The sequence below is a fragment of the Staurois parvus genome, unplaced genomic scaffold (genome assembly GCF_062004578.1).
Source record: "Staurois parvus isolate SC_StPar_1 unplaced genomic scaffold, SC_StPar_1.0 ptg000106l, whole genome shotgun sequence".
In the NCBI taxonomy this organism is placed as follows: Eukaryota; Metazoa; Chordata; class Amphibia; order Anura; family Ranidae; genus Staurois; species Staurois parvus.
In genome coordinates this window covers 5,970,562-5,993,754 of record NW_028317902.1, presented here as the reverse complement: position 1 = coordinate 5,993,754, position 23,193 = coordinate 5,970,562, and positions in this window count along the sequence as shown.

Genomic DNA, 23,193 nt, shown 5'->3' with positions numbered 1-23,193 from the left:
TGACAGATCACAGAAGCCGCCGGACCAATCACAAAGCGCAAGTGCTTCTCGCTCATGCGCACTGGGCACCCGGCTGTCATGCCGAGCGCCATTACAGAAGACAGCGCGCGGCTGGATAGAGGAACAGGTAAGATGAAAGAACAACTCAGCGGAAGTGGGAGCGGGTATCTGTCAAATTCAGGTACCCGCTCCCCCCCCTCCCCAAAGGTCAGCAGTCGTCCCCTGTACTATCCACAGTCTCTGGTCATCCCTGTGCTGTCCACAGTCTCTGGTCATCCCTGTGCTGTCCGCAGTCTCTGGTCATCCCTGTACTGTCCGCAGTCTCTGGTCATCCCTGTGCTGTCCGCAGTCTCTGGTCATCCCTGTGCTGTCCGCAGTCTCTGGTCATCCCTGTACTGTGTCCGCAGTCTCTGGTCATCCCTGTGCTGCCCGCAGTCTCTGGTCATCCCTGTACTGTGTCCGCAGTCTCTGGTCATCCCTGTACTGTGTCCGCAGTCTCTGGTCATCTCCTGTACTGTGTCCGCAGTCTCTGGTCATCTCCTGTACTGTGTTCGCAGTCTCTGGTCATCTCCTGTACTATGTCTGCAGTCTCTGGTCATCCCCTGAACTGTGTCCGCAGTCTCTGGTCATCTCCTGTACTGTGTCCGCAGTCTCTGGTCATCTCCTGTACTGTGTCCGCAGTCTCTGGTCATCTCCTGTACTGTGTCTGCAGTCTCTGGTCATCTCCTGTACTGTGTCTGCAGTCCATTGGTTCAGAATTTTTTTTCCTGTTTTCTGCCTCTAAAACCTAGGTGCATCTTATGGTCAGGTGCGTCTTATGGAGCGAAAAATACGGTAATTTAGCAAAAAATAAAAACCCCAGTGGTGATTAAATACCACCAAAAGAAAGCTCTAGTTGTGTGAAGAAAATGATAAAATTTTAGTTTGGGTACAATGTTGTATGACCGCGCAATTGTCATTCAAAGTGTGAGAGCGCTGAAACGTGAAAAATGGCCTGGGCAGGAAGGTGTAAAATTGCTCAGTATTGAAATGGTTAAGGAAGCCAATCCTGCTGCTACCTAACAAATGAATGTATGCCTTCACAGTTATCACCTTTTTGTATCACTTGTTCCTCCTTTTAGATTGTAAGTTCTCACAAACTCTCTTGTCTTGAAATTATGTTAACTATACGGTCTCTCTTTATATCGTAACACTCTGTGCAAACTGTTGGTGCTATAAAAATCCTGCAACACTAATAAAATAATAAAAATGGAACTGCATACAACCATGACAAGTAGTAACCTCATACAGTTGCCATTTTTCTTGCTGTGGTCCTTTAAACTGGTATATTTAAACTTGTGACTTGTTCTTTTATATTGAAGAAGCCGAAACTAACCTTTTCTTTCATATTGGTGAAGGTATTAGAGTATCATGTGGAATGTTTAAAAACAGCAGTTACAGGGCCCCTTCTATCAAAGCCTTTTTTATTATTTCGTTTTTTTGGCAAGTTAAACTTCCTTTCTTCAACTGCTTCTTTCTAATACAGATTTGTTTGTGTTCCAGTTTTTCAATGACAGTTTATTAAGCTACATTTAAACATGGACACCTAGTTGTGTAAAGCTACTTTCACACTGATCCGCCTCAAAAACGCATAGGTGTTTTTACTGCACTTTTGCTGTGCTTTCTGGGCATTTTTTAAAGGACAAGTGACTTAATAAATGCACCAAAAATGCTTCTCAGAGGCATTTTTAAGGTGCTTTTCAGGTATTTTCCATTGATTTCAATCAGAAGAGGTGTTTTCGGGTCTTTTTTTAACTCCTTAAACATGCTGCAAGCAGGAGTCTTTACACTGAACCGCAAGCGCAATGCCTCAGTGTGAAAACATACATAGATATACATTCACATACATAGGGAAGCATTTTTCTTGAGCTTTTCAGTCACTTTTTTAATGCAAAAACTCTTGAAAAGCTCCTCAGTGTGAAAGTAGTCTTATGCTTACCATAGCCTGGTCAATACAATGCTTAGTTATAAATTGACAAGGCTGTACCCCTTAGCCAACAGCTTTAAAGGGTCAGGATTTTTCTTATTCAAAATTATGTATCTAATTTAACCATTCACAAAAACAACAGTTGTAAGAGGTTTACTCAAATGATCTTATCACAGTGGCAATGAAAACTCAGCAATCAGTGTTCAGCAATCAGTGATCATGTAATCGCAGAGTTCTCACACTTAGAGCCGGTGGGGTACAGGTTGCAGTATCGGACTGATAAGGTCCGTATAATTTGGCAAAAAAAAAAGCTTCTCTTTTGTAATAAAGGATTATACCTATTTCAACACGTGACAATATCCAGGATTTGTCAAACCTGGAGCAGCCAGATTTTGGAGAAACTGTGTATGGTGACCAATTAGCTTTTATATCCGGCCATAAAAAAAATGTAAAAATAAAAAAGTACTGTTAACCGCAAAACAACAATAACTCATACAATTCTGACATCAATTGTTACGATTTTCTGAAAAAAAAAAAGCAGCAGGTTGGATCAGGCACTTTTGATTGTGGCAAGAAAATTGTGTGTTGCTGCAGAGACTAATGATGAGAACATTAAATAATTTGACAATGTTGACAATCAACACAAATTTCCTTCGATTTTCAACTTGTCTATGGCTGCTTATGTTTCTTTTTCAAATCTTAACTGAACAAGTTGAAGATAGAAACTAACTGGTTGCCATGCACAGCTGATTAAGGTTCTGGCTGCTCAGTTTTGATAAATAACCTCAAGGAATATACTATGTATACTGAAGGGATCTGCGTAGTTCTCAGTATTAAAGTGAGCCTGTCAATCATTTCAAACACCAGTAAGAGACAACATTTTTTGATGGTTGTGGAAGAGTTAGAAACTCTGTTAAATTTTTATTGGTTACTGTGTCTATACCTTGGAGATCTCTTTCTGTTTGATTGGTGTCAGACAAAAAAATCAAGATGTGAGGTGATAAGAAATCTCACCAACAGGACTGCAGACAAGTAACAAAAGCACATAATCCCTCGTTTTGACCTGATGTTAAAGAAAAAGGAAACGAGGGAGATCTTCCCAATGGTGGGATCACAGGCAGAATTAAATACATGATTTATCCAAAAGTAAAAATCGACACAAGTGCTAAGGTTGACTTTCAACTTCAGTTCTTTATTTTCTCTTTCTTGACAATATGACAGTTTATTTCCTTTTGACTTTTGTACGTGTTATAAACATTATTGCCCTTTCACACGAAGGGTCCAGTCAGGTCTACTGTCAGTTTTTTTAGGTGGACCTGATTAGACTCTTCACTAACCCCTGACTGGCAGGTGTAAATGGACTTGTATCTGTTTATACCTGCCTACCTCCAATCTGATCTGGTCTACTAAAAAAAAAAAAATACACACACCACAAAAACGGAAGGGTATTCATACTCCTCCATCCAGGTGGATGGGATCGGAGGGCAATTGGGTATAAATGGACAGTGGAGTCTGTTTATTCCCAGCCGCCCATAGAGCAAAGTAGGCTTGGTCCCTATCTGCTCTGCATAAACTGAGTGGACACAGACTTGTCATCTGCCCACTCTGCTCTGATCAGCAGGGGGTCAGTGGTCAGAACCCCTGCTGATCTAAACAGAGTCTGTCCTGTGAAAGCAGCCTTAGGCTGGTCATGCATTATACAGTTTTTTTGAGAATTTTGCTTTAGATTTACCAAAAACTATATAATAGGGGGTCAAACCTAAACAACACATTCAATTGTATCCAATTAGGCAGGCCCTTGCACTACCTAGTTGAAGGTAAATTTAAAGGAAATTGGGCAGAAATTGGACAGAAAATTGTACAGTGTATGGCCAGCGTTAGACGTAGGTGGCTGCAGATGCCAGAGAACATTAGCCTACTGTGGCCTTTCTCTTCAGATTTTGGAACATTCAAATTTCAGATGCAACCAGATATTCCTTTACATACTCTTCTTCCACACAGAACATGTTCTTGTACAGGACATGATGAACCATTTATAAATATATTAAGCAAACAAAACTAACTACTAAAAACAGCAATTACAGCAACTGTAAACTTGTTCTAATGCTCTACTGAGCCATCTAAGTTTCAAATAATTAAACTGTACATACCAATGACATGAAGAACAATCTAAGTTAATGTCCGTGTCTAATCCATTTCATTTGATCTGTGAAGCATTCAAACCAGATCAGGTCAGTTTAGGTTGCCCATATCCAGTACTTTCAGAATCCGAGAAAGATGAAGATAAGATATTCTGGGATTTCCAGAATCAGGATGATGTTACTGACCATGACACTATGCTAGCAGTATCTAGGAAAATGACTCTGTGACACAAGACTTAGTTTTCATTAATAAATTAAAATGGTTTCAGGCAATCTATTGTGTTTCTTCACTATGAACTGTTGGTATTTCCTGCGTTCCAAGAGGTTTCAGCTTGAACAGTAAATATATTAGTACAATCTTTTGATAAATTCTATAGCCGACGTTTTCTAGTTATCTCAAAAATCATTGTATTTCAAAAGCTTTGATAGGAACCTAGTCCTTTTTGAATGTCATTGAAGTAATTTAAAAATATGTTGGCACTACTTCTCTTGGGGATCACAGAAGTACACTTTGTTCTTCACTCCTGTTACCCATATTCAGCTGACAGTGGGCTAAACCCCACTGTCAGCTGACATCACTGAGCCAGTCTAGACTTTGGAGGGATCCCGACTTTAATGTAGGGATCCACCCAGATTCCTGTACTGGAAGCTGGCTCAACTTTTCAGTGGGCCGCTATGAGCCTGAGCCAGTGGCTCCCACCCCCTTCTCAGTCCGGTGCTCCAGTGAGCACTGGAGGGGCAGAACAGAGAGCCGATAACTGACAGCCACCAATCTCTTCTCAGTGAGGACTGAGAACTGAGTGATCAGAGGTCTTTGGTGTAGAGGCGGTGGGGGACAGATGCAGCATTGGATTGATGTTGCATCCACTTAGGTGAGTATAAATGTGTGGGTTTTTTAATCCTGAATTTCTTTTTTATGTAAACCGATTTCTTGAAATCTCACACAAACTGACTTTTAAATGTTAAAGCTGAAGTGTAATGTGCATTTATAATACCTCCTCCTTTTTCAACCTCCCCATTGGATTAACATACAATTTCAGGAAACACCAATTTTAAGATGTCATCACTGGGTGTGCCTGATGGTTTTTCCTCTGAGTTTGGTGGAAAGGGTCATTAAGTACAGAGCATCTGGTGAACGAACACAACTCTAGCATCCCTTCAGACATGCATACTCCTCCATGGGTTCTGAGAACTTTAGCTGTGCAATCCGCTGATCAGGTGCTTACATCTGGCATCGCCTAGAGATCATGCATATCTAAAAGGAATGCTGGGATGTGTTTGTTCATATAAAGGATCCAGAGCAAAAAAAAGATGGCAGATAAAGCTGTGAGACATGGGCAGCAAAGGTTCAGGTAAGGAGGAGGGGGGTTGATGATGATTGAAATCGTTTAGATAGGAAACTAAGGCAGGCTCAAGATGGCTGCTACAGCTTCAAAGGGATACACTGTGGAGATGAAAGTTTGCAGTGAGTTGAGAGTAATCAGATTCAGCACACCAGAGTACTTTCTACAAGTGTGGGGGGGGGGGGAGTCTGGATTCCAGCTTTATTGTAATGTCAAATGCCATTTTAAATTATTTTAGAGCTGTTATTATTTATAATAAAATAATACCTTTTAGGGTGTCACTGCATTATATTTGTCTTCCAGTTGTGCTCATGCATTTTTTACTTTTTCAGATGGAGATTAAAAATGGCCATTTCAAAATAAATTGCGCAGTTATGTCCAACTGTTATCCCCATCAGGAAACCCAGAGAAATGCCATCACCTGAGTGCCTGTGGACAGAATGGGGTTGCAAAGAGACTGGAGATCAGCAGTAATGAGATGCAACAACAAATAATAAAAAAAAAAGGTGAAAGCGACTGCTTTATTACAAAAAAATGCCAGTTGTTTATGTTACACAGCGCTTTAGCAAATTAAATGTCATTCACTTAAGATTTATATATACTTTAACATGCAATGTGTGTCTGTGAACCCAAAGCTTTATGTGACATTAAAAACAATTCATTAAATGCACATAGCAGATTTATGGAACAAGATAATATAATGATGAGGGAGGGTGAACAGTTACATAAAATACCAAGTACATTTAAAGACAAATCTTTTTTTTTTGTTTTTGGATACAGTAGAAATATGTTAAAACCTCTAAGTTTTTTACTGCCATAGTCATCAGGGCAGAAAGCGAAGGGAAATTCCCTTCTCAGTTCAAACCTAAAATAGATGTTTTAAACATAATAACAATAATAATAATTTCATATATGATATATCAAATACTAGACCTGCACAAAAATAGAGAAGCAATATAATATAGGTGGAGTAGCTTGATATCCTAAATGAACTTGAAGACCTCATCTTGTCCTTCTGGGTTTGTTACTTGACCCTGACCTTTTTAGCTGGTCCCTACATATCTGTCTATGGGATCTTCAGTCTTGTAGGGAGAAGGGTTTTTAGATTATGCAAGTCAGAATAACTGGCGCCAGGAAGTGGAGGCATGAAAACATGACAACTTAATTACTTTGAAAAAAAAAAATTGTGTTCTCTAATAATTTCCATTTGCTTCTTTGGAAAAACACTGAAGATTATTTCCTTGAACATTCTTTCCTAAACATTGGCACTTTGCTTTTCACAAATACAGAACAGTGTGTTTTAATATTGCAGTTTTATGTGGGTGTGATGCTTGGCGTATCTAGTACAAAGAATATTTCTAAAAATAATCTCTAATATTTTGGTCTGCCATCTTTGGAATCCCACTCACTTCCACAACATTTTTCCATATTCCTACATAAAGCAATGTTTACCTATAAGAGGAGGTTCTCTACCCAAATGAGTCAAAGTATAGCTCCATCTTCTAATTTTGGAATAATTGGAAAAGACTGAGCATAGAGCCTCTCTAAGGTTTTTTTTTTTTTTGCGCTGTTTCCACATTGAAGATATTGCTTGAAGACCAATTGGAGAAAAATCCAAAATTTTACAGTGGTCAATGAAAAAGTAGTATGGGGGGGTAGCTACCAATTGGGATACTTGTTTAGATGATGACTGTTAAATGTGTGCTTTCCATTTGAGGTTCCAGACATTTGTGTAGTGTCTATTTTCACTCGCTAATAGATCAATAGGCTTTACCATGATCTTAAGACTCCTTAGTCATGTTTAACTGGATGCAACAATTTTCTCTGCTGATTGTGATGACTTGAGATATATATGCATTTGATTCACGTGTGCCATTCTTTTCTATATTGTATTTTTCTATTTACCGTTTTCCTCTGTACACTTGCTTTTTTTAAACTTCAATAAAAAGATAGAAATTAAAAAGTTGTATTTCCTCTAATTTTGGGGAGATTGCCACTTACTTCTCGTTTTGTCTATTGGGACTATAAGGACAGGAAAATCTTCCAAAGCAATAAAAAACCTCCAAGAAAAGTAGATGTGAGGGACTGGACACAGATCTTCCAGCTGTCAATGAAGAGGTATTGGTTGGGTTTCATAACTTAACCTTGGCAGCTCTCTTAAAAAACGGGAGCCCTCCAAGGGACAATGGTCTCCTAAAGTGGGAAATCCAAGTGAAATTGGCAAAAAGAGGACCAGAGGGTCAAATTAGGAGTCCATAATCATTTAATTCTGATAACAATATGACAATGAGAAGATAAAAGTTATCCAATGCATTTCAGGGGCCAACAATCACCCTCCCAACAGGATTTTGATAAAAGTGAGAAGGTTTCCCATAGGACTCTAATAACTCCTGGGAGGTATTCTATGTCGTGGAGAAACATTGTTGGTCATAATAGACATGTGCTGGACATACGTAGACACGTCTATTGCAACAATAATCTTGGCCTCAAAAACACAATAAATCACTTTTATTTTTCCATTGTCATACTGCTTTCAACTTTAAGGCCCTGATCGCACATAGGGATTGATTGACTAAAGGCAAATAGACTGTGCACTTTGCAAAGTGCAGTTGCACCAGAGCTTAGTAAATGAAGTAAAGCTTCACTTTGAAAGAATACCCAATCATGTGCAAGGAAAATAAAAAAAATAAAAAAACTGAGTTTTTGTTTGCATATGATTGGATGATGGAAGTCAGCAGAGTTTTCCCTCATTTGCAAAGCTCTGGAATAAGTGTCCCTGCAGAGTGCAACTTCAATGTGTGTAATGGAACCGGACCCCGACTGCACTTGGGTATTTCCGTTAGACTCCCGCTTCCCTGTCTGAACACAGATCCACGGACACCACCGCTGACCATACAAGAAGAGACAGCACCAGACTTGAAGGAAACCAGAAAATAGACTGCTTTATATTAACATAGATACAAGATATATACACAGGGCGGGGAAATACACACTCAGTAACATGAAACACATCAGCAGGCAGTCCCATCAGGGGGAAGGGCTGCCGGAAACAACCCCCACCAAGCCAATGCACAAACACATACATCCCATAATAGTTTGCTCCCAAGCCAGACACACAATATAACAATGGGATGCAGCAGCATGGCAGTGAACAATAAACAACCCCCACCTATACATGTCTACACAATAGCAGGACATTCCACCCTGTACCCTAACAGGCACAGGGTGACTTAATAAGAGGGATATGGGGAGCTGAGGCAGGGGCCTCCCCACCTCTCTAAAGGGGGCTGTGTTGCATGGGCCCCCCACCCAAAGTGACTCAGGTCACACTGTGCTGCTGTGCACTGACTTGTATGAGGTGTCACTTTTTGCACTTCAAATAAAGTTGACAAAAAAAGGGGAGGGGGAACTGTGTAATGCGCTGAAATCACACTGCCCCCTACCACAGGCTCACTGTAACCAGAACGGGGAGCTGCCGCACACTAAACCACTGAGGTTTAGTGGGCAGGTAGTGTGAACTGGCCCTAAATGATTGAATCATCACCTGACTATGATCGATTACCTGGTTCCCTTTTTTGTTGATGGCACAGCAATAAAAATCTAACAAAGTTTCTAAGCCTTCCACACTTTATCCAAAGCAAAATTAAACAGTTTTGGCTGGTGTTTCACTTTAGGTTTGTCCAGTATTGAATTTTGGTTCATTGCCAAGTGTATAAGTACAGCACGCTGCAAACCCTAGTAGGTTTTATACTAAATATACAGTAGATCTATGACGATTTTAGGAATTAGTCAAGTATAAATATCACTTGATAATTACAAGGTTGATTTATATGTTATATTTTAGGCAATATAAACATTTGCCAGTAGTTTATGTGCCCTTTTTTTCCCCAGTGCAATTCATCAAGCCCTTGATCCCTTGAAAATCCAGCCTGCAAATATTTGTGCGAGCTTAGATTTTCCATCTAACACAGAGGAATGATTCAGTGGCATCTATGCCACCCGCTGATTCAGCTAAATCTAGTCCATGAAAATGTACTTTTTATGAGTCTGTGTTGGCAAGACCGAAAAGGTCACAGCAATAATGTATAAATCAAACTATAAATATTAATAAAATAATTATATATAATATTCATTATAATGCAGAAAAAAACCTCTAATTTAAGAATTTACTTATGGAAGGGGACAAATTCTGCAGGGTAATGTTGATTACAGTCTATGAGAATAGAATTCAGAAGGTATTTAACCCATTACATCCTACCTAAATACCAGTTTTTGATGATGTTTATTTGAAGTTTGTATTCTTATATATACACGTTTGCTCTACTCTGTCCATGTAACCTATACAAAAGTGAGTAGAAAAGGTTTAGTACTCATAAACATTATAGTGTATAATTGCCCTATTCCTACCTGAAACGCATTATGTAAGTGTTTCACAATAGAGACAGTTGATCATGGTGCTAAATGACAGTATAATACTGTACTCTATCATACGTGCTGACTGCCATGCATGCTTATATTACCTTAAAGTAGAGCTCCAGACAAAGAGCTGCATACACAGATGAACTAAATATAATTTAACTATTTTTCTTGAAAATTTTGAATTCTGTTCAGCAGACCTTGTGATTCACATGCCTCCAGTGTAATACATTATTATACATGTTGACGGCTATGCACTTTAGCGTTTCCTAATGTTGCCTTCCAGGGTCAACACTCCTGCTCACTGAATAGTGCTGGTGATAATGATTCATATGTGCATCTCTTTCATGGAGAAACAAAACTAACGGTAGCAGGATGTAACAGATTACCATAGAATAGGAATCCTGAAATGTTTTAGCAAGGTGCCAGTTCACTGTTTGTAAGACTGTTTTGGGTTTGGATGGTGGTCAATAGGAGGGAAAAAAATGGCATGATATTGGAGGTCAGTGGGACTAAACAGAGACCCCCTGGGGTTTATTTACTAAAGCTGGAGAGTCCAAAATCAGACTCCCTTCTGCATAGAAACCAATCAGCTTCCAGGTTTCATTGCCAAAGCTTCATTGAACAAGCTGAGGTTAGAAGCTGATTGGTTTCTATGCAGAAGGGAGTCTGATTTTGGACTCTCCAGCTTTAGTAAATAAATCCCCCTGTGTCAGTTGGAGTACTAAATGTGGCAGCTGGGAGTAATAATGTTAGTAACCGCCTAGCGGGGCCTCTAGCAGTCCACAGGACAGGATTCCCCAGGGCGCGGAGTCTAAGCCCCAGTCTGCTTGTTCACCAGAGCCCCTGATGGTGGGGATGGGCTTGGAGCAGACAGGGACCAGGTCACGGCCCCTGAGTACACCCGTCCGTGGTAGAGAGATCCGCCAGGGGTATGTGCAGGTAGAGAGCCTGATGTGAAGAGGTGGAATACGGGATCCGAGCGGGATGGATGGATGGCGGAGTAGTAAGCGTGGTCAAACGTGCCGGATCGGTAACAGTGGGATCAGCGTAGTACAAGACGGCAGGCAGAAGAATAGTCAGGTCACTCGCTGGGGTCAGTAACAGAAGTTCAGATCAGGTATAGGGATTATCCAGAAGAGAGGTCAAACTAGCCAGGGGGTCAGAGCAAGAGAAGTCAGCGGAGGTCAGGTTCAGGCAAGGTCAGCAACGAATCTCAAATAGCAGGAACACAGGAGCAAAGATCAGACCATACGGCAACTTGTGTCTGTGCAGGGCTGGTTTAAGTAGCCCACCCTGCACCTGACAGGTGCAGCCTAGGTCCTAGTGCCTGCCCAGCATTGTCATAGGTGCCGGGTGCGCCTGGGTCCTAGTGTCCTGCTGCCTACATGTCTTGACAGACACCTACGCATGTGCAGACCCATGCGTCGTGATGGTCCCTGACAAATAAATCTCTCTTCATCAGGGAGAATACTAAATACCCCTGCATTAATGGTTAGTGGGAGTAATAAATATCCCTGCATAAGTAAGTCAGTGGGAAGAGTACAGTACCCCATCATTGATTTTAAGTGGGGGACTATAGTTCCCCATCAGTGATGTTCAGTGGAATGAGTATAGTGCCCCATCATTGTTGTTCAGTATGAGGAATACAGTGCCCCATCATTGATGTTTAGTATGAGGAATATAGTTCCCCATCATTGGTGTTCAGGGGGAGGAATATAGTTCCCCATCATTGGTGTTCAGGGGGAGGAATATAGTGCCCCATCATTGGTGCGCAGTATGAGGAATATAGAGCCCCATCATTGATGTTTAGTATGAGGAATATAGTGCCCCATCATTGATGTTTAGTATGAGGAATATAGTGCCCCATCATTGATGTTTAGTATGAGGAATATAGTGCCCGTCATTGGTGTTCAGTGGAAGTAATATAGTGTCATATCACTGATGTTCAGTGCGAAGAATATTATCCCATCATTGGTGTTCAGTGAGAGGTATATAGTACCCCATCACTATTGCTCAGTGGGAGGAATATATTGCCTCATTATTGTGATTATTGGGAGAATATTATGCCCCATCATTAGTATTTAGTGGGAGGAATATTAGCACCCTATCATTGGGGTTCAGTGGGAGAAATATAGTGTCCCATCATTGGTCTTCAGTGGGAGGAATATAGTGTCCCATTATTGACGTTCAAAAAGAGGAATATAGTGCCCCTTCTTTAGCTTTTGGTGGAAGGAATATAGTGCCCTATTAAAGGTATTAAGGGGGCGGAAATAGTGTTCCATGACCCCAATGACCCAAACAACCTCAGACCCATCTCCCTGCTCCCATTTACATCCAAACTCCTCGAGCGCCTAGTCTACACCCGCCTATGCTCTCACCTCAATGACAACAACCTCCTCGACCCCCTACAGTCTGGCTTCCATCCCCTACACTCCACCGAAACTACCTTACTCAAACTCTCCAACGACCTGCTAACCACCAAAGCTAATGGCCACTATTCAGTGCTCCTACTCCTTGACCTCTCTGCGGCCTTCGACACAGTCGACCACCCCCTCCTCCTCAAAAAACTACACTCCCTCGGCCTCAGAGATTCTGCTCTCTCCTGGCTCTCATCCTACCTGTCACAATGCTCTTTCAGCGTTACCTATAATGCTACCACCTCCCCCTCACTCCCCCTCTCTGTTGGGGTCCCTCAAGGCTCCGTCCTCGGGCCCCTTCTCTTCTCCATCTACATCTCCTCCCTTGGCCAACTCATACACTCTCACGGCTTCAACTACCACCTATATGCCGACGACACACAAATCTATCTGAATTGTATTGTTATTGTTCTATCACATGTTCTGTCCCCCTTTGTAATGTACAGCGCTGAGCTAACTATCGGCGCTTTATAAATACTGTATAATAATAATAATGATCGGTGTTCAGTAAGAGAAATATAGTGGCCCAGCATTAGTTTCAATGGGAGGAATAAAGAGCCCCAGAATTGGTGTTCAGTGGGAAGAATGCATCATCCCATTATTAGTGTTCAGTGAGAGAAATATAATACCCCATCATTAGTGTTTGGTGGGAAGAATATAGTGTCCTATCATTAGTGTTTGGTGGGAAAGATATAGTGCCCAATCATTGGTGTTCAGTAGGAGAAATAAAAAGCCCCATCATTGGTGCTCAATGGAAAGAATGTAGCACCCCATTATTGCTGTTCAGTGGGATGAATATAGCTACATCATTACATAGTTAATCTGGTTCAACCAATAGAAAAAAAAACACACACACAAAAATGGAAAACCTCCATATATACAATAATAATTATTATTATTATACAGGAATTATATAGCGCCAACAGTTTGCTCAGCGCTTTACAATAACAGGAGACAATACAGCAACAATACAGTTCAATACAAGAGGGATAGGAGGGCCCTGCTCCTTGGAGCTTACAATCTAGGACACAATGGTATACCCACAGTTGATCCAGGGGAAGGTAAAAAAAAAAGAAACCCAATAAACCATGACCAGTGAAGCAGAAAAAAAAAATCTTCCTGATTTCACAGGAAGCAATTGCATATTCTGTTGACAGGGGCAGACTGACAACTCATGGGGCCCCCGGGTAATAGGGGATCATGGGGCCCCTGTGTCCTTGCCCAAACTCAAAGAAAACTATGAAAAAGGTACCAGGGGCATCTCATGGGGCCCCCTACTGACCCCGGGCCCTAGGGCAGTGCCCGAGTTTCCAAATGGTCAGTCCGCCCCTGTCTGTTGATTAACTACCCCTGGTGCTAATACCTTTAAATATCACTATCCAGTTTTATTTTGTAGATTTAGAAAAGAATATAGGCCTTTTTAAAACAAATCTACTTAGCTGGACAGAACTAGTTCTTCAGGGAGTAAATTCCATTTTTTCACAGCTCTGTGAAGAATCCTTTTCATATTTGGAGGTTAAATTTCTCTTTTCCTCCAGATGTAAAGAGCGCCTCCTTGTCTGTTGTGATGAATTTATTTTACACACTGCTAATCATAGTGAGATTACAGCCAGGACTATACAGGTACCATAGGACAGGAGATCACTCTGCATGATAGTGTCTTTATTAGATTGCCAGAGTATTCCAGCACCCAACACCCACTGCCACTCTGCAGTCAGTGCCTCTGACTTGCAATGAGAAAACCCTGCATATAGTGCCAGTGCCAGTTTATGGTGACCAGTGAACCGCAAGTAGCCAGCAGGCCTGAGTTTGGGGACCATTACCCTAGATAAACACCAATAAACACATCAGTGAAAAAACATACTGTAGGAATGAAGTGGAGAATGTACAGTAGTCCTGGGGATTAAAGATAAGACAATCAACCAATTTAAAAAATGAAACGAAAAAAAGACAAAGCCATATCTTATCTTTATTTTAAAAAAAAAAAAAACCCACTATGGATTTCTCTAATTTCTTACCATTATCATAAATATTACACAATATATATATACCGTATCCAGCAGCCTTGGTGATTTCTAAATTAATGACAGACTCACACTTTATTGGTCACTGAATCTCAAAAAAAAGTTTTATAAATATAAACAGAACCAGTAATGATTAACAGACTAAAGCTGGCCAAATATATTACAGTTATTGCTTAACTTATCTCCAATCTACCTTCGATTTACCAATAACTATATAAAATGAGAATCTAATGTTTGTAGTAATTTAAATCAGATACATTAATTTATATCTATTCAGGTAGGTCCTTGAACTACAGCATTATTAATATTCTAAGAAAATTGTCCAATCAGATTGTAATTCACAGTGGGCTCCATTCACAAAGCTGTATATACGACTCTAAGAAAGGCAGTAAAATCCTGCTAAGTGTTATGAAAACATTTTTTTTGGCATTCATTAAAAACATTTCTAAAATACTGTGTACCGTGTGCAATATTTTTCCAAAATATGCAGTATTTGTCTCATGAAACCAGGCAGTATTTTGATCGCATGCAATATCCAGTGGGATGTATACAGTAGTGAAGGATTAGAACCCTTGTAAAATGGTTTAAGCTATAGAAATATGCCAACTCGCTTACTCAGTACTGTCCCTGCAGCAGATGTATTAATACAAAAGAAAAAAGGTGACTTGAATACTAGTCAAAGGGAAACTGCTTTCACAGGACACACATGGCGTAACAAAAACTGACTTAAAATTAAGTCAATAAAAAATATCTTTATAAAAGTGTAGCGCCCTCCTAGTTTAGCTATGGGGAGCTAGACCCTGATGGCTAGTTAGCAGCTCAGGTGAGAAAGTCAGGAGGGGTCAAATTTTAGTTAGGACCAAGCTATTCTGCAGGCCAGCCCCTCTGGAATTTCCCCCTGCTCTGAGGCTTTTGAAGGAGGGCCTTGGAGGCAGTAGGTGGATCTGAAGAGTGGTCGGCTGCACTTTTGAGGGACCTAAGCCAATCCCCAACAGAAGGCTTGACAAGGGGCTGGACTCCCTTAAAAGTGTTACAGCCTGCTCAGTAGGAGGAGTGTGGTGGTGAGAGAGGCATGAGAAGCAGGAAGATGTGAGGCTGGAGGAGGAAGGCTGCCAGGAGGCCTAGCAGGATGGGAGCTGCCTACGAGCCTGGAGTTGAAAGGAGAAACACTCAGGACTCACTGGCCCCCTGAAAGAGGACCACTTGCATGGCAGGGAAGGAGCAGCCCAGCTCATAGGCCTGTTAGTAGCAATTACTGTGCAAACAGTACAGGAAAGGATGGATCTGAGTGAGTAAACCTGCACCCCTTGGGTGGATAGGGAAAGGTGAACTCTGGTGGTAAACCAGATTAGTTCTCTGCTAGTGATGGTTACCCATTTATAGGAACCAAATCCACTGCTCAGGAAAAAAGTCTCCAGATTGCTGAGTGAAGAGGAGTTCATCTAGGGTCTGGGGTCGTACAACTGGAGTTGCTGGCACAGAAAAGAGGAGCTGTGAATACATTCCGGAAGTTGTCCTCAGATTTTGGTTCCCTTGGCCATCCTATACACCCCTTACACTATCCAAGTTAAATCCCCTCAATAAATAACAAAATCAGTGCTCAGGGCCTGATTTCTGTCTATGGATGAGAGCTTGTGTGGAAAATGCTAAATGATTGACTGTTCAGGGCTATAGGGGGACCCAAATTCAACAGCAACCCCTAAGGGGGTAGTGCTACATAAATTTCAAATATTGAATGAAAATAGTATCAAAAATCACACATATATAAATCCCCTTCTTCTAAAATGTTGTCCTTTTTTAATGGCAGAGGAAGGGTATTTACATGTATGTGATTTGTATATACCATTTTCATTCAATATGACATTTATGAATATATTTTGTGTTTACCTAAAGTATAACGTAAGTAAAAACTGTTTTAGTTTTGAACAGGCAGGAAAGGTATTAGAACACCTATTAAGTTTTTACTGCTGTCTGTCCCCATTACGGAGGTTCACCCTCTCTATTTGTCCTGTTTACCCATTATGATTGAAAGTGAAATGAAAAGAAATCCCAAAGTGTTGGGTTGTCCCCCAGAAAAGTAATAGAGGGGACATCTTCCAATGGTGACACAGGTGGCAAAAAAAAATTGAGAAAACTGACAGGGGTAATAACTCTCCCTTACTCCATCCAAAATGAAAAAGAAAGAGTTGGCTTTAGTTACACATTCAAGCAGCCTTTCTTAAAATTTTCAACACAGAGGAACCCTTGAAAATATTTTTCCAGTCTCAGGAAAACCCTTCTAAAATTTACATTTATCTACAACTAATGATACATTAGTGTGATGATCAGTGGGAAGAATTCTCCCCTTACAAATAGCCAAAAATATCAATGGTGTTAGTGGGAACATATCTCTAAAAATAAAGTATCCCCACCACATATATATTAAACAACTGAGTACTTCCAACCTTGTGATGAAAGCAGTACTCTCTTATGGATATCTAAAAAGATCAATAGCATCAGTGGGAGCTTATCTGAGAGGCAGAAATTGCTGATTGCTCAAGGAGCCCCTTGCAACCTCTGCAGGAAACCTAATGTTCCATGTAACCCTGGTTGAAAACCCTGATCTACACTCACCTGCCACTTTATTATTAGGTACACCTTGCTAGTGCCAAGAAAATATCCCCCACACCATTACACCACCAGCCTGAACCATTGATACGAGGCAGGATGGATCCATGCTTTCCTGTTTAAGCCAAATTCTGATCATACCATCTGAATGTCACAGCAACCAGTCTGCCCATTCTCCTCTGACCTCAACCAGGCATTTTCGTCCACACAACTGGAGCTCACTGGACTGACTATATCTCTCACAGTCAGTGTTGTACCTCTCCCTGTCTCCCTGTTCGCCATGAAGATACCATCATACTTTAGAGCCAATAAAGAAGTGAGGGGATAGGAGGCATCACACTTAACAGTGACTATAAGAAATTTAATGGTCCTACCAGCATATGAATAAGCCAAAAAAAAAAAAACTATTTTAGTGGGATAACTAAATTTGTGAGTATAATGCAACAAAATGTTTCTAGAGGTTGTCAGGTTTCCACATTATATAAATCTACATCATGCTGTAAATGTGTTTGTTTTAATTTTCCCTGTATTTGTATACTTTGGGCATCAAGGAATGTATTTGGTTATCTATAAAGGGAGGTGGAGGAGATTTTTTATTTCTAACATCATGCTATAAAGGAGTGTGCTTGTCTGGCTGTAAAACTTTGGTGGACGACTTTTTTCTAACATCAAATATAGGAGTGTACTAGGCTGACTGTTAGAGGTGGATGGTGGATTTGTTTTTTCTATCATCAAGCACTACAGGATTGTGCTTAGCTGGCTGTAAGGGGAGATGGTTCAACTCAACAAGTGGTTGGTTGGGGTGGAGACTACATTTTCTCATCATCAAGTAGTGAAAAAACTGTAACAACCATAAATAGAGGTGGGGAACATCAACATTTCACCTACATATCATTTTGTTTTAATATTTGTACCCTGGCAATTTGACAACATGCTTCCAGTCATGTAAATCAAACATTTCATACATGTCATTATCATTATGGCACCATTGGATTATGTAATTAGAACCTAGCTGTTTCACAAATGTTCACACTTCCTTTCATGTTTTTGGACAAACATCTGCCTTTACACATTCCATGGTGATTGGATTGATCTAATTGTGTGGCTATAAATGGTCCCATGTTCAAAATATTCATTAGAATAGATGAAATTGCTTAAATGGGGGAAATATCTTTAGCATTGCAGAACAAACCCAGATGGATCTGACCAGCTACTACTGGGTATAACTTACAAATCTTTACAGACACGTTGAACAACTTTGTTGCAAATTTGTACCCTAGTATCACTTTAGGCTAGATTCACATCTGTGCGGGTGATTACCACTGTGGGAACGCACCTGTTCCTGCAGGCGCAACCACCTGCACAGAAGAAAACAGGTCCTGGGTGCATGTGCCATTAATGCTAATGTAATCCTGCAATCACTGGAAATAGCTCCTGTGCTAGGAACTGCACTTCACTTGCAGTTCCCATGACCGCTGTCATTTCTAAATTGCCTTTTCCCTGCATTTCAGGAGGCAAGGCAACCCATTCATATGAATGGGCTGCCATGTCAGGCAAACTGGGCTCCCAGAGCCACACAGATGTGAATCTAGCCGTACTCAAATATTACATAATTTGTCTAAAGTACATAAGTGGTGAACATATTGTATACCGTAATAGCTGGACCCATAATTACTACTACAGACTCTCTGAAGGAAGCATTATGAGCCCTGTTAGACAGTGTTACAACCCCAGTTCACAGGCTCTCTAAGAGTTACCAAACATTTAATTCAGTAGAGAGATATTCTTGACATTTGGATCAAAAATTGTTAATGTGGGATGTAATGGCATTATACTCAATCCTTTACGGATTGGGATTAGATGTTAAACATTGGTAACAATACAGTGGTTATTCCGAGGACCTAACTGGTTTCATTCTTTTCTCACAAGATTGGCACCGTTTGTTTTTGAACTAGATGTAGCGCCAGCATGCATTTCAGTATCGGGGCAAGCTTTAAAAGGAATTCCCCAGTAAAAAAGCATTTGGCCCAATGCTGAGAGGCATTAGGCTCTATTGCATCCCTAATCTGAACTCCTGGCAAGCAGGGCTTATGTACCACCTACCTTCCTCCTCATGGGGATCTAGTAGGTGCTTGCGCCCTCCCTAGTAAATTGATTTAAGGGTATGTCAGACCCCTATCCAGTTCACTGTGCATCTGGGTAAATGAATAATAGGGATGCTGGATACCCTGAAGAAGTCACGAGGTTCGGTGACAAAACTTGTAGGTACGCCGTGACGCAGCTTCTGGTGCGCGGTGACACACTTCCGGCGTCGGACGCCATTTTGGTACACCCAGATAATCCCCTACCAATGCAGTACACCCAAGCATGAGGATCTGGCTGTTTTCTCTAGCCAAAAAGTGAGTGGGCATTTTATATTACTTTGAATAAAGGAGAATACTTATAATACTACACTATGGAGGATCTTTTTTCTCTTACCATATGTGGTGAGAGATGTATTTGACAGACATATCCTTCCTGAGAGGCCTGGAATATCCTATGGAATAGTCAGGACAGGAACTACAGGTCAAACAAACAATCACCTGCCAGGATTGGAGTAGGATCCAGTGGTGATCCTGAATGTGAAGTGGCCCGTTGGTTTGCCTAAGTGAGGTGAGGAGGCAATCTAGCCATTGAGGATTAAAGTGTGCTGACACTTTCACCGATACCATCACTACTGACACATTGCATGTGTTTTGTGTTGTTTGAAGCACTTGTTGATAGACAATTATATTTGTTTGGAGTTTTAAGTGATTTTCTGTGTGAGCACATTTTGCCACTTGTCACATTCAGCATATCCCCTGATATAGGGGTCTTTTTGGTTTATGTTTAAAGTATATATATGAATTATTGCCACCTATTATGTGTTTATATGGTATAAAGTCAATACACCGGTTTTAGGGCACGAGGGTGACGATAGGTCACTTGTTTGTTTGATCACTTGATGCACGTTTTGTCTATTTAGGTTGGTCTATATATATTTATTATATTTTTTTTTTTCGGAGGATTATTTTAGGGTAAGAGCGCTACACTAATTTTTGGGAATATTAGGGAAAACCCCTTTATTCTTATTTTAAAGGATAATTTACCTTTCCAGATACCTTCAAATGTAAAACCACACCGAGCATAGTTTAAAGTGTCAAATGACATCATTGCTCATATTTGTAAAAATAAAAATGTAGCGCTACTCACACGATAAATTAGTGAATATGAATATATCAAACAAATATATCAGTAAGTGACAATAACAAATCAACTATTAATCCAGTGATTTTCATGCAAAGGCAATTATATGTGAACACAAACATGTGATGGTGATAATAATTCAAAACAATTCGTGCAGATTGGTCATAACCAATAAACTTAATAATAATAGCCTAAAACGTGAGAACATATATATCTTTCTATACAAATCAATTCAGTGTAAATAATATAAAAGCACATGTGCATCAAGTGTAGTAAAACCACAACGTGGAAAACTTAATCAGTGCTCTTTACAGTCCAAACAATGCTGGTGGTAATATTTTGATGACACTCAATCATGCAGGTATTTGTGTGCAAGTGGATATGATAATCCGACCACCGTCTGGATAAGCCTCTCACCTCACCACTTCGAGCCTTGCGGGTCACAGCGCTTTAATGGATCCTTCCCACGGATCCTCCAAACCTGCAATCACTCCAAACGGTCACTCCTTATCGCACCCAAATACCTCATGGATCAATACTCCACTCATGGCTCCTCTCCAGGCAAAATCAAATGTAGCACCAGTCTCTCAAATAAGACAAAAAATAGATCCTCCCATAGTGTAATAAATTTAATAATAGAGTAGGGACAATCATAAAGTTCATTAACTCACTAACAAGTAGCAGTGTCCAGCAGTTAAAAAAACCCCATGCTTTCGGATGGGGGAACAAATGTATGAGTGTACAACAGGGTGTACAGGTGTACCAAGATGGCCGCTACGCCAGAAATGCGTCACTACGTCAGGCCGACGCGTTGCGTCACAATATCACAATATCAGCCTTGAGGAAGTCACATGATATTGTGACGCAACGCGTCGGCCTGACGCATTGACGCATTTCTGGCGTAGCGGCCATCTTGGTACACCTGTACACCCTGTTGTACACCCATACATTCATTCCCCCATCCGAAAGCATGGGGTTTTTTGAACTGCTGGACACTGCAGTTAGTGTTGAACACTTGTGAGCGCAGGAGGTTCACACCACTATTGCTCATATTTGGACTTATTCCAATTCACCAAGAAAGAGGGGGCACCTACTCTCCCTTTGACACGCCCTCCTGGACATTGGGGTACCAGGAAGCCCAGTACCTGAAAGCACTGGGCATGATTACTTTAGTGTGGGACCCCAATTTTTTTTGGGGGGGGATAACGCCTCTCATAGGCATGCAATTAGCAGGAGAGCTGCACACTCACTGCTCCATGCAATTTGGAACCTACAGTAGCCTGATGTTGAGGACACTAGGCATGCCTGATGCTCAGGAAGGAATGTCTGCAAGAGGAGCTTTTCTACCACCTACCTGCCCCCATCCTTAAACAGAAAAAAAAAAATTTTATATAATTTTTTTTTTCTAATTATTTCCTATACTGCACTCTTCAGCTGGCTTTGTAAAATAACATAATTTCAAACTGACATAATTGCAAACTGACAGTGTTCCTGCTTCATTCTATGCCCATTTAGTCCCAATATGAGATGTTACAGGGAACTCCTGCTCCAGAGTTCCATGGTCACTTAAAACCATGCCAGTGGCAAGAAATCTTATTGCTCAAATGGTGTTCACTCAACATACTGCATCTACGGAGGAGCAGGGTTGTCACCCAAGGACAGGAAGCATGTTAGGACACTCTCATCTTTATAAGAAAGGCATTCTGTAGTCCACAGAACAGAACACATAGCCAAACTCAAAACATTTTCATCTGTAACAGACTGAAAGCAATCAAATCGGATAAGTTTATTGGAAGGGCTTCCATAACGTTTTGCTCATTACAGAATATTACAGGAAGGGCATCCAATAAGCCCTTCTGTGGGCATCGTTATAGGGCTGTCAAGGTATCACCCAGACACTTCACGTCAAAGGTGCATTTTCAACCACATTGCTTAGAAAACAACATCTTGTCTTTTTTCCTAAATATATCCTACACCACAGTTATAAGCTGGCTTTGTAAAATGCTGTAATTGCAAACGTCATGCTATACCCATTTAAAGCATAAATGTTGTCAAAGATTTAATCGGCGTGATTGTGTGTTTTATTCGCCAATTGAAACCATTTATATAAAAGAACGTCTTTGAATTTACGTAGCCTCAGCACAGAGCAAAATAAATACATCACACTTGGGAGAAAAACAACATTACAGAAATACAGCTTCTCTCGTGGCAAGCGGTGCTAGGCCCATATGCCAGTGTTTGCCTACACAAAGCAGCTGTTCAGAATCTCTGCAGGTAATTAATGTAATAAAACATTTTTCTCTCCAGTTAGATTTCTACAGGGATCGGTTGCTTGTTTAACCCTTCATGTGTTGCCTCTGCACACCAATATACAGCTAAATGTTCACTGTAGGCTGCATGGAAAGCCTCGTATGTACCCCCCACACACATACTTAGCAACAGGGAGGATCTTTGCCCTCCAGTTTTCTGTCAGGAAATTATATTGTTTACACGGTCAAGCAGCGTGACATGTTAAAATGCACAGTGTCAAGGTAGCACTATACTTAGCCCATGACATTTCATAATGGTGTCTCAATGGTTTCCTTCAAATGAAACCTGCACTTTGACCAAGCATAAGTGCATACTTTAACCACTTGACCTCCAGAAGATTTACTCCCCTTCCTGACCAGGCCATTTTTGGCGATACGGCACTGCATTACTTTGACAATTGTGCGGTTATGCAACAATGTACATAAATTAAATTTATGTCATTTTTTTCCCTCAACTATAGCTTTTTGGTGGTATTTGATCACCTGTGCATTTTTTACTTTTTGCGTTGTAACAAAAAAATTTTTTTTATTATTTTCTGCTATACATAACCAATAAAAAAAAACCTTTCTTCATAAATTTAGGCCAAAATGTATTCTGCTACATATTTTTGGTAAACAAAAATCCCAATAAGCGTATATTGATTAGTTATACCATGTACAAACTATGGGACATATACTGGAATTTTTTAAATAAAAGAATTGGCAGCGGTGAGCAACTTCTAGTGGGATTGCGATATTGTGG